This window comes from Ovis canadensis, chromosome 4 (assembly GCF_042477335.2).
Source record: "Ovis canadensis isolate MfBH-ARS-UI-01 breed Bighorn chromosome 4, ARS-UI_OviCan_v2, whole genome shotgun sequence".
Lineage (NCBI taxonomy): Eukaryota > Metazoa > Chordata > Mammalia > Artiodactyla > Bovidae > Ovis > Ovis canadensis.
Window position 1 is genome coordinate 72873956 of NC_091248.1, and position 15701 is coordinate 72889656.

General features: G+C 38.9%; 1 non-coding gene across 1 annotated transcript; it reads right to left on the minus strand.

Moving 5' to 3' along the window:
- Positions 1–14847: 14847 nt before the first annotated feature.
- On the minus strand, positions 14848–14920 carry TRNAW-CCA (transfer RNA tryptophan (anticodon CCA)). The gene has a single exon. It is a non-coding gene; the product is annotated as a tRNA-Trp (tRNA).
- Positions 14921–15701: the final 781 nt, after the last annotated feature.

A 15701-nucleotide genomic window follows, 5' to 3' on the forward strand; every position in this document is an offset into this window, starting at 1 on the left:
AAAGAACTGACAACCTCCTTTATCTCCCACTCTGTATCATCAGTAAAAATGAGTCAGGTATGACTAAAAACAACCTAGAAAGGAATATAAAGAAGATGCATGATTTTCCTGAATATTTACTTATCAATCTGTAAATAATCAAGAGTTTCCTGAGAGAGGGGTCCTAAAAATAATATCCCAGAATTTGAGCAAAGAAACTGAAAAAAAAAAAAAAAGAGACAAGAAATTTAAAAAAATATATGAACTAAGAATATCACAAATTAATGGGGAATAAGCAGGCTGAGTTTACTCTTAGCCAATCTGCCTTTTAATTTTTACATAAATGCAACTGGATGCAAAAAATTACTCATAAAATATTTAACTTCAAGAATGCAGTCAAGAAATGTTAACTAAGAACACAGCTCTGCAGGACTTTTTAAAGGTCTCAAGGATTAAAAGTCAAAGACAATGATAAATGAAGACTCATCGTTGGGGATTGTTATGATCAGGTGTTGCAAGTGCGGTTTGAATCCAGTAATTTAGATGCTTATTAAGGAAAACAGAATAGGTAAACAACATGGTAATTAAATTTACTGTTAATACTAAGGTAGGAAGTGTTAAAAAACATCAGTAGAAAGAGCTTTTTATAATTGATTGAGGGGGAGTAAGGAAGTTAATGAAAAAAATAACAAAGGGCCTATTATTCTGGATATGCTAGTGCCTTTTCAATGTAGAATAATGCATATTGGAAATGTAAGAGCAACCATAAATAATCTGTGACAGGGACCTAGAAGTATTATTACTATAAATGTGTAAGGAATGGTTGTCCATTCTCCGAGAGATTTCTTTACAGGTTCGCCTCAGTCTATTGCTCCCTGCATGTAGAAAAGAGAGAGCACCTTGACTTATTCCCTGAAATTGTCCATGGATGGAATCATCGCCCTGAACTAGGCACTAAGTGTGCACTCACATCTCTTAAGGAAGAATAAGAATAACAAGGGACAGGAAGAATAAGAATAACAAGGGACAGAAAGCAACTGATAAGGGATTCGAAAGAAACTGGTGAGGACTTTTACACATCATTCTGACCTACCCACGTAAGATCTGCTTCTCATCTAGGGGGAATCAGCCTTACCCAGATACAACTAGGTGCTGGTGAGGCAGAATATTTAAAAATTATGCCAGATCCATCTATGTCTAAGAGTGCCTGACAGAGGCTGCACATAGTGTATAGTAAGAAATGTATAGTGGCCGTGGGGACTTACCGATGTTAAAGAGTTGCATGAGTTCATTAACAAACAAACAAACATACACTCTTAAGACTTTCCAGGAAGAAAGGAACTAAGAGCAGTTCTAACCCAAACTTTCAGTTTTATAGTAATTGTGTGTCCCTGCAAAGGAAAGGGGCACAGACCTAGAGGCAGAACCACAACTGTGATAGAGATCACCTCAAATCCAGAGCTAAATACCCCTGCTGCTGCTGCTGCTGCTGCTGGTGCTGCTGCTGCTGCTAAGTCTCTTCAGTCGTGCCCAACTCTGTGCGACCCCATAGATGGCAGCCCACTAGACTTCTCTGTCCCTGGGATTCTCCAGACAAGAATACTGGAGTGGGTTGCCATTTCCTTCTCCAATGCATGAAAGTGAAAAGTGAAAGTGAAGTTGCTCAGTCATGTCTGACTCTTCGCAACCACATGGACTGCAGCCTACCAGGCTCCTCTATCCATAGGATTTTCCAGGCAAGAGTACTGGAGTGGGGTGCCATCACCTTCCCCAAAACACCCCTGACTTTCCTCAAATCAGGATCACTCTCCAAAATGGGAATGCCATCTAAGCCACATAATCCACTGTCTCTGCTTAATTCACAGCTGGTCTTGACATTCAACTGTAAACATGACAAATGTGCTGATCTTTAAAAGTCTAGATGAAAATAAAACTAATAGCACAAAAAGATTATTTCTGTCTTCAAGAAAAAATTAGATAAAACTCAGTTTAATAATCAGCTAAGCAGAAACAAACGATGGAACACATAATTTTAAAAAATTTTTCTAAAGGTGAAATACTCTAAAATAAAGGTATAGAACAGTGGTAGAAACATATATAAGTGTGTTAATACAGTATAAGATTATGCAATAAAAGAGTGGAGGGAACAACCTCACTTAACCTATTCAAAGTAGTTGAGTAAATATATGCTTAATGGTATGATTATAGTAAAAATATGCTTATGTCCTTGGAATTAAAGATGCAATAAAGATGCATTGTTAATATTCAATCAAGTTGTTCTTAAGCCAAGAATCCTCTTATTAAAGTATGTTCAAGTCTAGAATATTCCCCTGAAGATTAGCAACATAGGATACTAGTTGAATTATGAGAGAATGCATTTCTGCAAAATTAATGTCCAAGAATATTAGAAGTGATTTAAATTAACAGCTGCATAATCAGAACTACCAAAAAGGATGTCCTTTTTATTACAGGGAACTGGAATGCAAAAGTAGGAAGTCAAGAAAACACCTGGAGTAACAGGCAAATTTGGCCTTGGAGTACAGAAGGAAGAAGAGCAAAGGCTAATAGAGTTCTGCCAAGAGAAGGCACTGGGCATAGCAAACACCCTCTTCCAACAAACAAGAGAAGACTCTATGCATGGACATCACCAAATGGTCAACACCAAAATCAGATTGATTATAGTCTTTGCAGCCAAAGATGGAGAAGCTCTATACAGTCAGCAAAAACAAGACCAGGAGCTGACTGTGGTTCAGATCATGAACTCCTTATTGCCAAATTCAGACTGAAATTGAAGAAAGTGGGGAAAACCACTACACCATTCGGGTATGACCTAGATCAAATTTCTTACAATTATACAGTGGAAGGAGAAGGCAATGGCAACCCACTCCAGTACTCTTGCCTGGAAAATCCCATGGACAGAGGAGCCTGGTAGGCTGCAGTCCATGGGGTCACTAAGAGTCGGATATGACTGACCGTCTTCACTTTCACTTTTCACTTTCATGCACTGAAGGAGGAAATGGCAACCTACTCCAGTGTTCATGCCTGGAGAATCCCAGGGACGGGGGAGCCTGGTGGGCTGCCATCTATGGGGTCTCACAGAGTGGGACATGACTGAAGTGACTTAGCGGCAGCAGCAGCATACAGTGGAAGTGAGAAATGGATTTAAGGGATTAGATCTGAGAGACAGAGTGCCTGATGAACTATGGACAGAGGTTCATGACATTGTACAGGATACAGGGAGCAAGACCATCCCCAAGAAAAAGAAATGCAAAAAAGCAAAATGGCTCTCTGAGGAGGCCTTACAAATAGCTGTGAAAAGTAGAGAAGCAAAAAGCAAAGGAGGAAAGGAAAGATATACCCATTTGAATGCAGAGTCCCAAAGAACAGCAAGGAGAGATAAGAAAGCCTTCCTCAGTGATCAGTGCAAAGAAATAGAGGAAAACAATAGAATGGGAAAGACTAGAGACCTCTTCAAGAAAATTAGAGATACTAAGGAACATTTCATGCAAAGATGGGCTCAATAAAGACAGAAATTGTATGGACCTAACAGAAGCAGAAGATATTAAGAAGAAGTGGCAAGAATACACAGAACTGTACAAAAAAGTTCTTCACGAACCAGATAATCAAGATGGTGTGATCAGTAACCTAGAGCCAGACATCCTGGAATGTGAAGTCAAGTGGGCCTTAAGAAGCATCACTACAAACAAAGCTAGTGGAGGTGATGGAATTTCAGTTGAACTATTTCAAATCCTGAAAGATGCTGTGAAAGTGCTGCACTCAATATGTCAACAAATTTGGAAAACTCAGCAGTGGCCACAGGACTGGAAAAGGTCAGTTTTCATTCTAATCCCTCAAAAAGCAATGGCAAAGAATGCTCAAACTATTGCTCAACTGCTCTTATCTCACATGCTAGCAAAGTAATGCTCAAAATTCTCCAAGCCAGGCTTTATCAATATGTGAACTGTGAACTTCCAGATGTTCAAGCTGGTTTTAGAAAAGGCAGAGGAACCGGAGGTCAAATTGCCAACATCTGCTGGATCATTGAAAAAGCAAGAGAGTTCCAGAAAAACATCTATTTCTGCTTTATTGACTATGCCAAAGTCTTTGACTATGTGGATCACAATAAACTGTGGAAAATTCTGAAAGAGATGGGAATACCAGACCACGTGATCTACCTCTTAAGAAACCTGTATGTAGGTTAGGAAGCAACAGTTAGAACTGGACATTGACTGGTATCAAATAGGAAAAAGAGTACATCAAGGCTGTATATTGTCACCCTGCTTATTTAACTTATATGCAGAGTAAATCATGAGAAATGCCGGGCTGGATGAAGCACAAGCTGGAATCAAGATTGCCAGGAAAAATACAATAACCTCAGATATTCAGATGACACCACCGTTATGGTAGAAAGTGAAGAACTAAAGAGCCTCTTGATGAAAATGAAAGAGGAGAGTAAAAAAGTTGGCTGAAAGTCAACATTCAGAAAACAAAGATCATAGTGTCCCATTCCATCACTTCATGGGAAATAGATGGAGAAACAGTGGCAGACTTTATTTTTTGGGGTTCCAAAATCACTGCAGATGGTGACTGCAGCCATGAAACTAAAAGACGCTTACTCCTTGGAAGAAAAGTTATGACCAACTTAGACAGCATATTAAAAGTCAGAGACATTACTTTGCCAATAAAGTTCGTCTAGTCAACGCTATGGTTTTTCCAGTAGTCATGTATGGATGTGAGAGCTGGACTATAAAGAAAGGTGAGTGCTAAAGAATTGATGCTTTTGAAGTGTGGTGTTGGAGAAGACTCTTGAGAGTCCCTTGGACTGCAAGGAGATCCAACCAGTCTGTCCTAAAGGTAATCAGTCCTGAATGTTCTTTGGCAGGACTGATATTGAAGCTGAAACCCCAATACTTTGGATACCTGATGTGAAGAGCTGACTTATTGGAAAAGACCCTGAAGCTGGGAAAGGTTGAAGGCGAGAGAAGGGCATGACAGAGGATGAGATGGTTGGATGGCATCACCAACTCAATGGACATGAGTTTGCATAAACTCTTTCCAGAGTCCATCACCACTTCTGTTGGTGATGGACAGGCAGGCTTGGCGTGCTGCAGTCTGTGGAGTTGCAAAGAGTCGGACACGACTGAGCGACTGAACTGAACAGACTGAATGGACCAGAACTACAGAGTTGTTTCCTTCATGACTATCATTAATCTGTCTTTCAATAGTTTGTAATGTCTCCAGTCCAACTATTTCAGCAGATTGTCCTAAGGCATCTATTTAGGATTGGTGGTGGTACATATGATACAGCAGGTGGAGAGAAGATAAATTTTCTCCTGCTTCAGTATATTTACCCTATTCCCACTCTTCTTTCCTTCTTGATTGAAGGAAGAGGAAGACAAAACTTAGAAAGTGCTATTGAGGCTGATTATTTTATACCCACTTTACAGATGAATAAACTGAATTTCAAAAAGAAGATACCTTTCAAAGTTACACAGAAAGCAGGAGATGTGATCTGATTACCAGGCCCATGTTTTTCTATTGCATATTATGATTCTCCACAATGCTGGGGTAGATGTCAGAGGTGGAATAGAGGAAAACTGAGAACTATAATTGCTATAATTTTCCACAGATGATTTTTCTGGAAATTATAAATGAGAAGAGCAAATGGCTCTGTGAGAAAAATCATGGGCTTCCAAGTCAAGCAGACAAGTTAGAAGCTTGTTTTGCCACTTACTGGTTATATGAAATTGGGTAAATTGTTTAGTACCTTCTAAACCCTTTAGTTTAGTACTTTTTAAACCCATGTCATTTGTAAGACATGGTAATGATACTGCTCTCATAACATCTTTGAAAGGATTACATATAAAGCACTATCCCAGAGACTAGTACTATCAGGTGTTCATTAATGGTGAATTCTTTCTACTTTTCTTATGGTTAATTTTATTTAAATCAAATTGCTATGATTTTTAATAAATTCTTTACATTTATAAGAAATGTGTTTCTTGTAAGCAGCATTAAAGGTGAGGTGGTAGTTAGCTGACATATTGGTGTAGGGAAACATCATCTTATCCAGAATTTTCCTACAATAAACACAATTATTTTTAAAACAAAATTGAAGTCCAGCCATCTGCTTTTTTAACTATAAGCCAAAGACTCCAAAGTGGTCACATTTTTAAAAACAACAGTCAAACAGAATACAGTAGAGGCCCATAATTAGGCGAACGATTAAACTAGGTAGTCTTGAAGGTCCTTATTAACCTGGAGTCTATTAAGATTCTAGATAGACACTGATACACATTAGTAGTTCTCTTTTTCTCTCCAGAAAAAAATGTCCACCCACTACAATTTGGAGTGTGGTATCTTAATGGTCCCATCATTCATCAATCATGCAACAATCCACACAATGCAAATAACACTAAGTAGGCTTTCTGGGGAAATGGTTAGTTTTCTGACCACACAGACACTACATCTCAAATATTCAAAACATTTGGTCTGGGTAGAATAGCTCCTAGACTGGCCTCTTCTTTTGACTTTGAAAGTAATATTCTCCTTACACATTCCTAGAATACCATAAATAGTCATATGACAGCAAAAACAAGCAAACAGAAAAATTGCTAACCCTTTGATGTTTATCCTGACAAAGAATTGCAAGGAATTTCAGTAACCTGAAAATAATCTTGAATTTGTTTGTCCATTGATCTATTACCAGTTCTGGATTAGACAAAGGGTGATTAGATACCTTCAGGTATAAAGTCAACCACTGTATGCCAAGCAGATCGATTAAGGCGAAAGTCAATTTAATGAGGAGACAGAAGAGAAGATTTATAAAAGCATCAGTAGAGCACCTTCCTCTATGATTTCTAAAGAATGGACTAGGCGAAGATTTGTGGAAACATTACCTCAAGGCCTCAAAGTTCTGTTTTGCTTTGTTTCACAGAATTAAATTTACATACTTCTTAAAAATCTAATCCAGAGATATCACTGTTTCTTTTTGATCTACTAAATTGATACAATAAATTTCCCTTAAGAATTTTAATATCAAATCTAGCTGAAAAATCAGCAATTAATAATACTCTTTGTTCTTCCAACACAGAAAGCATCTACCTTGTGTATATGCATATAATCATATGTATTAAATCATTTGGGGGGGCTCAGTTCAAATCCATCCAATTAAAGATAAGTTGGGTCATACTGAACCTGAGGTCATTTCAGCTTTATGAAACATATTTAATTAGGTATTTTGATAGGACCTAGACACTGCCAATATGCTGGATTCTAAAAAAACAGAAAGATACCTGCTTTTCTGCTAAAATCCTCTATGTGATGGAGGTAGGCGTTTCTCAAAAGGTAATCTGTGGATCACCTGTGATGGAATCACCAGGGGAGTAGTTGTTAAAAATATGGATTCTTGGGTTCCATACCAGATACAGTGAATCAGTGTGGGAGGTAAAGGGTATTCCAAAACCCACATTTTAAACAAGCTTACTAGATAATTCTTATGCACATAAAGTCAAAACCACTGTACACCTACTACAGCCAGGGATTAAATGGTAACTGCTATACAAAATCTGTAAAGAGAGCAAAGTAACAAACTCAAGAATTATCTTTTCATATGTATTTCCAAGATGAAAATGGTAAGAAGAGTTTAAGAGCCTTGGCACAACTCAGCCACTCCCTTGTATAACCTTTCACAAAATACTTAATCTTCCTAAATCCTCATTTCCTCCCATGTTAATAATATCTATGTCACCAGGGTATTTTTTTTCCTCTTTTACCTTATATATCTCTTCAGTCCCATATGTCTGCACATAAAAAAAGATAAACAGTGACACAGTTCTATCTTTTATATTTTACAAAAGAGAAAACTGAAAGTTCATAAATGTGAGTTGTCTGAGGCCCTGTGATCAAAAACTCATGCATTCTGATTATAGTACAATTCAGACTTCTACTGTGGTTACTTTTTAATCAGATTTGCCACTATTATTCTTTAAAAATTATAGTCATCACCTCTGCTAGAAATTATTCTAAACAGCAAAATGCACAAACTATAGCTTGCTCCATAATTGATTTTATCCATATTACAGAAGAGACATAAAACAAACAAGAAGAAATAGTATTATAAGGTCTTATATTTGACCACTTATCTCAGCAATGTGTAACCTTTCTCACTGGGCTTCATACTCATTAAGGAGCACCGTCTCTGCTCTCTGGACATTAATGACAGCACTTTGTATATAGACAGATTTCAATAAATAGTTTAAAAATAAATGCATGGGTTTTTATTTGCATTTTTTTATATTTTCATGCCTGTTTTACTCTGGGTTGGTGGAATATGGTGTTCCTTTCTGTAGTTCCTTTGGTTATTCATTTATCTATTTGTCAACAGGTTCACATCTGAAATAAATGGCAAAACTTCTTAAGAAACTTAGTGGAAATGATTACTCGATGATGTATTTAATAAGTAGACAATAAGTACTCCCCATTGTTCAAGAGGCTTTGAGAACTACGAAAGTATTTCAAGAAATACACATTTAATTATATAGTAATAATGAAGGCTACCACCCACTGGGTGTTTCTATAATCAGAAACTATGCGATTTATATTAAGAGCTCTATCTTACAGATAAATCCTACTTTGAGTCGCAAAGTAAATTACTGAAAGTCACAAGAATTAAATCTATCTAAGGCTTTCTACCCAAATGTGGAAATTCTTAGGAAGGTACCAGGAGCACTTTGGGCTGCAGTAGCTCTGTAAGTTAGGAAGGAGCTTTAGAGATGAGCTAACTTATCCATTGATGATATTTATGGATTTTTTTCCCCTAAACTGTGGGACAGAATAATGGGCTTTTTTATAACCTTCTGATGGTTCCAATAGATTAAATATCTCTAGAGGTAACATCCATGACTTATAGGCTAGCGACCATGTAAACAGGTCTGACGTGGTGACCTCTGCCTGTAGAATCCCTCCAGAGTCAGTGGACTTCTGCCTTCCCTAGGCCGTGTCCTTTTTGGAGCATGGTCAGATTCTCACCTTCAGGTGACCTTGTAGAGCTGACAGAGATCATTAGATAAAATAGCATCTACTTTTTTTCTTCGGTAAGCTCCACTTTCACAATAACCTACTGAGGTCTTAAATGTCCTCTACTGTCCTAGTCGCCCGGGGCCTTAGCTAAATGTTAGGGCTCTACCGCTACATCCCAGGCATTTCTTAGTGGAATTCATTCAACTGAGGATGAAGAACTGACTGATTTTGTTATAGTGGCAACAGAGTTAACCCATGGAGTTGATCCTTCCTAAGCATGATGACAGAATCCTAGATGTAAGGGTTGTTCAGTTGCTCAGTCGTGTCCAAATCTTTTGTCAAATGTTTGTCCATCACCCAGGAGATATGCCAAAAATAGGTCCATTGTTGAAATCCTTGGTGATTCCACACTTAGTACTTTATTTTAGTGTGGCCTATAAGCTAGATATAATACCAAGCCAGAGTCACTGAAAACATATGAAACAAACAACAAATATTTTTGAGCCATATCTGTTTCAGTCACATAAAGTAAAGCCACTGAGGCTTAATTTACACCCAAGCTAGAAACCTAGAACTTTATAAAAGCTAGGTCTGTATTTTCCTGGAGATATTCCTCTGAGCTTTTATAAAATACTTTTAAGAGACCCATTTTTAGGATTTATCGATTGTTTTTATGTTTTCTGTTTTATGAACTCTTGTGGTATAAAGTGTCCTAGTTACTTTTTGGTACCATGTGAAGTTTGGATGATTATAAAGCTACAGGAAAAATACAAAAAACAACTCATTGGTCTAATGAGAGTGGGGAATTGCTCCAATGCCAATGCCTCACATGGTAGAAAAAGAATCCTTGAAAAATCACGAAAACACAATTATTTTTATCTTTAATAAGTCAGCTACTAAAAAGTAGCTGTTATCTTAAAGGCTCAAGAAAGTCCATATCTTATAAGCATAGAAAAGCATACATTTTTAAAGAAATAATTTTAAAGAAGGGTTTAATATCTGGTTCAATGTCTTAATTAAAAACTTGTATATTTTAAAATGTTTATTGAGTACTTATTGAAAGCCATACTGAGAATAGAAAGTAAATATTGACTAACTTGTCAATATATTTTAAGTGCATGATGATTTGTCAATTTGCTAAATGATGTAGAGTTAAGAAAGTCACTAATCCAGCTGGTGCTATTTACTTCCTCAAAAGTCTTTTAAAAATCTTTTCTACATTTCTATCAATGTACTAGGCCCTAGGAATGCAACGTAAGAGCGAAAGAGACTCACACAACCACACACATCCAGAGTGCCTGCATTCAGGTTGTTTTCAGAGTAATGCAGGAATAGAGAATACATAGAGAATACACCCAGTTACCTAGTCCTGGGTGACTAGGACAATAGAGGACATTTAAGACCTCAGGTAGCTATAAAACCTTGTGATGAAAGAAGCACAAGATGGGAGAGCATGTAACCCACTGCAGGGTGCACACAAAGCTTCCTGTAGGTGATTATGGGTGAGGTCAGTCTTAAAAAAGTGCAAAAGTTAGCTAAGCAAGAAATAAGTGCAACAGGAGCCTGGAGAGGATAGAGTTTGCACAGAGTTCTCAGAGCGAATTAGCGGTGCTTATTAGTGAAGTAGTGGGCTTCCCTGGTGGCTCAGAGGTTAAAGCATCTGCCTGCAATGCGGGAGACCTGGGTTTGATCCCTGGGCTGGGAAGATCCTCTGGAGAAGGAAATGGCAACCCACTCCAGTATTCTTGCCTGGAGAATCCCATGGACGGAGGAGCCGGGTGGGCTGCAGTCCACGGGGTCACAGAGTCGGACACGACTGAGCCACTTTCACTTTCACTTCATGGGTATCTGATTAGTTCAGAACTGTGATCAAGTCAGTAGAAGGGAGGAGAGGAGCAAGCATAAAGCAAGAGAGAAGGGCCCTGGAAGCTATACTGAAGTGTTTTATTCTATGTTAAAGATAGTGTGAATTCACTAAAGGGAGGAAGGTAGACTTACTCATATTCACATTTTAGAAAGATTATTTTTGAGACAGAATAGAAAAGTGATGGGAGAGAGTCAAGGATAAGCAGGAAATCTAGGTAAACGGCAGTCATTAAAAGGAGAGACAATGGGGGGTTTCATCCTGAGTGGTGACCTAGCCCCAACACTTGAGCTGGCATCTCAGGCAAAGTGGTCAAAGTGGCGAGATGTTTGTCGATGACAGGAAACTTGTCCTGGGCCCACCCTTCCAGATAACTCTCAGGCTGAGAAGAGGGCAGGGGAACTTTCGGGTCAGGGGTGGGAGTGAGACCAGGACCATACCAGATAATTGCCTGCCTGGGGGCTGAAGTCTGAGGCCTTAAGGCTCCTGGCACACTGCCTCCTTCAACTCAGTTCACTCTAGGAAATTACCATGGTGACTGATCAAAGTTGAACTCCTCACTGCCTATTTTTGAAAAAGGCCTGAAACTGAATCTCAGAATCTACTTCAGAATCTATATTTCTTGGTAGATGGACAGACTGGCACTCTCCTATCCTGCCAGACCTCTTGCATAAATACTTCCACTTTAAGGGTTCTTCCATCTCATTCAGAAAATAAAGAAACAGCACCTCCCTCCCCAAATACTCAACAAACTGACAAAAACATAGGAGAGATAATGAGATGATGAACTAATGGAGTGACAAGGAGGAAGAAGGAGGAGGGGGATAAATAAATGGATATTAAGAAAATTAACTAACACTGTTCAGTCATCCATTGAATGGGAAAAATGTCAAAGAAAGGATAAAGGGTGGTTGTCAGGTTTCTGGTGTAGGCTTTCGTGAGGATAAGGAATACGAACGTGAGAAAAATGGGGACAAGTCCTGATGTGCAGAGTTCAGGTGTTGGCATTCTGTTCCAGGTGTCTATGCTACATCCAGCTGAAAATGTCCAGGGAGCATTTGAATACATAGGTCTGAATTACAGGCAAGAATTCTGCAATGGAAATAGTTATGAGTAGCTAACATTTTTGAACACTTAACCTGTGCCAAGAGTGATTTTAGGCATTTTATATGTATTTAAATCTCAACCACAATTATTTTCCCCGTGTGATAGACTACAGTGAACTGAGGCACAGGGGAAATAAAGTTTCTAAGATCACACAGATCTAAGCGGCACAAGGTTGGTTAACCAGGATTATACTGAAATCCTTGGTGAGCAGTTAAAGTGGAGTAGATGAAAGAAAAGGAAAATTACTGTATGTTAAAGCATGAATAAGAGGTAAAGAAGTAGAAACAAAGAGTGTACATTAGTTTTCTCACACAATATTCAGGCCTTACTGGCCACTGAGGATAAAAGGGGATGATAACAACCATTTTTGTTTTATTTGTTGGTTCTTACATAACCTCAAGACAATCATCAAAATAAGGAAAGACATTGATAAAGTTCTCCCATGTAATGATCAAACCCCATTCAAGTTTTAATATCTTTTACAGCAAAAAACATCCAGCCCAGGACCACACATATTTGTCATTTCTCTTCAGTTTCTTCCATTTGAAATTGTCTTTCCTTGGTTTTAAGGACTTTATACTTTTGGAGACTATAGGCTGGTTATTGTGTAGACTATTCCTCAGTTCGGGTTTATTTGCTACTTCCTCGTGATCAGGCTCAGGTTATGCCTCTTGAGTAGCAATATCACAGAGGTAATACAGTGTACTTACTGCATCTATTACGTGGTACATGATTTCCAGTTTTCCCATTACTGGTGGTGTTAGCTTTGATCTCTTGATTAAGGTAGTGTCTGCCTGGATAGTAGCTGTGAAGTTATTCTTCATCTCTTTGTAATCAGTCAGGTTTTTATTGGGAATTATTTTGAAGTTATGTGAATATCCTATTCATGATCCAATGTTTGACTTATGCACTTATTTATATCAGTATGAACTCATAGATTACTACTTTATTCAATTGGTTATGATCAATACTGTCAAAGTTTTTTTTTTCTTTAATTTTGATGCTCAAGTTATGTCATATTTGACTATCAGGAGCCACTTGAAGCCGGATTCAATGTGCTTTGGCATGTCCCCACACTTCTATTAACACATTCTTACTTTTTAGCAAAATAAAATTCCCAGCCTCATCTTGTACTTTCTCTGTCTCGGTCTTGGAAGCAAATTTTCCCCTTCAAGAAGGGGTGGTTCATTTTGCTGAATGGTGAATAGAAGCCATATCATGCCACCACTTTTATTGTAGTGTTACCACTCAGGACCTTAAATCCCCATTTCCTGTGCCAGGTTGTACTTGAATGAAGTACGTTCAAGAATGTTGAGTAATTGATAGAAGAATATGTTCCAACTTTAGTGAAAATATTCTAATTCATAGAATCACAGCCTTTCCATATGGACAGTTTATACAATATTAGCACTTTCTGCCAGAGAAGGCAATGGCACCCCACTCCGGTACTCTTGCCTGGAAAATCCCACAGACGGAGGAGCCTGGTAGGCTGCAGTCCATGGGGTCGCGAAGAATCGGCCATTACTGAGCGACTTCCCCTTCACTTTTCACTTTCATGCATTGGAGAAGGAAATGACACCCCACTCCAGTACTCTTGCCTGGAGAATCCCAGGGATGGGGGAGCCTGGTTGGCTGCCGTCTATGGGGTCGCACAGAGTCGGACACGACTGAAGCGACTTAGCAGCAGCAGCAGCACTTTCTGCATCAATTAGACATATGGCATTGAATATTGGAACCAGTCTGGTTTCTTTTTTAAGCTGCTCTTCAATGTCAGGTGCAGATAATCCCCCTGTTAATTATTCTCTGTTCTTTCTGCAGGCATCCAATTCACTTGATTACTTATCTCCTCCCTTAGCCTCCTGAATAAGAATACCCATAGCTCCCCCAATAGCAAGCAACATTTTACAACACTGGTCCTTCTAAATTTATTCAGGACCAAAATGAGTTCTCTTATGTCCTCCTATTACATAAACAAAGACAAAGAACATCTCAGAGATGTTAATATACTCCAGAAAAACAAAACGGTTTATATTGCCAATAGAATTCTAGGTCTAGAAAAATATGATCTTTGGGTTAATAATGTTCTGTTCTCCACAAGAATAATAGGAGAATGCTTCTTTATATTTGTCTAACAAAGATGATTAATTAAATATTTTTCCAGAACAACAACAAAAAAGCATTTTATCTGCCCTTAAAAATCTACTTGCTATTTTCAAATGACTAAGTTTCCAGTCTCTGTTGTTTAGGTTTTTTGAAATATTTAAAGCCAGGCATTTCAGCCAGGGCATCCCCACAGTATTTGTGAAAATTTTAGACAGTGGAAGAAAGGTAAGGTACTGGCAAATAGTGTGGATTGAGGATGGGTTGAGTCTTTTTAATTTGGGAAAGAACCAAGCACATTTACAAATCGAGGAGGAAGAGCTCATAGCGTGGGAGAGAGTGGTGATACAGAGAAAGAGAACACAGTTGTTCAAACAGGTTCCTGTGGAGACAGGGCCTGCCTTTTGCATAGTGCTCAGTGGTGGGCTGCTGTCTCTGGGGTCGCACAGAGTCGGACACGACTGAAGTGGTGACAGATTGGCAAGCATATAAAACAGAGATCCCCTGGTCTCAAACTTTGATGCATAATTTAGGCAAAGCATTGGGTTGGCCAAAAAGTTCATTCAGGTTTTTCTGTAAGCTCTTATAGAAAAAACCTGAACAAATGTTTTGGCCCAATCAATTTCTCAGCAGTGATATAAGCTAAGTAAAGTCAAGTCACTCAGTCGTGTCTGACTCTTTGTGACCCCGTGGACTGCAGCCCACCAGGCTCCTCAGTCCATGGGATTCCCCAGCAAGAATACTAGAGTGGGTTGCCTTTTCCTTCTACAGGGTATCTTCCTGACCCAGGGATCGAACCTGGGTCTCCCGCATTGGAGGCAGATGCTTTAACCTCTGAGCTACCAGGGAAGATGATATAAGCTAAGGCTTCAGGTAATACCTGAGTACTTATCAAATGGGCACTTGTGAGTCTCTGCTCAGACTGTCAGAGCTATCTCAAGAGTGTTCTAAAGCTCTGGAGCCCATGAAATTTATAGTACAAGGGGAAGTGGTGTGGTTCATGACTGGCCAGTCACCAGCGAATCAAAATTATACCATTCTCCCCACCCCCAGGGATAAGAAGTGGGAGATTAGAAGTCCCTTCGACATGAATGGACATTTAGAGATGATATCGCTGAAGAAGCAGTAAGGTGTTTGGTCAAGGAGTCCTTGCCTTTGAAGTTTTTCTTTCATTCTCAAATTAACCTTCTCTTCCTACCTAGTGCCTTACCCAGAAATACAGTCACTATGGTGTTTCCTTTGAGGCTCAGTACTTAGCCTGGCTATAGGATAATTTAGCAGGTGACTAACACTTCACTCTAACTTTAGGGATGGATGTATCTTGTGTGTGAGAGTGCTAAGTTGCTTCGGTCATTAGCACACACACAACACATCCATTTCAACAGACTAAAGTTAATTTTAAGTGATTGCAAGAATTATTAAGAAGGTTGAAGAGACTCAAGTTTGAGTTTCTAGGAGGGAGTCCCCAACCATAGTGCACAACAGGACCACCGAAGGGACTTCTGCCCCTGCTTCAGGTAGAGGCTGCCTGTGGAATTAGAGTGCTGTTATGACAACCAACTGCCCCCAGAACCCTTTTTTTTTTTTTTTTCTGCTAGATGCTTCCCAGCCTCTCCATAGTTCCAAATTC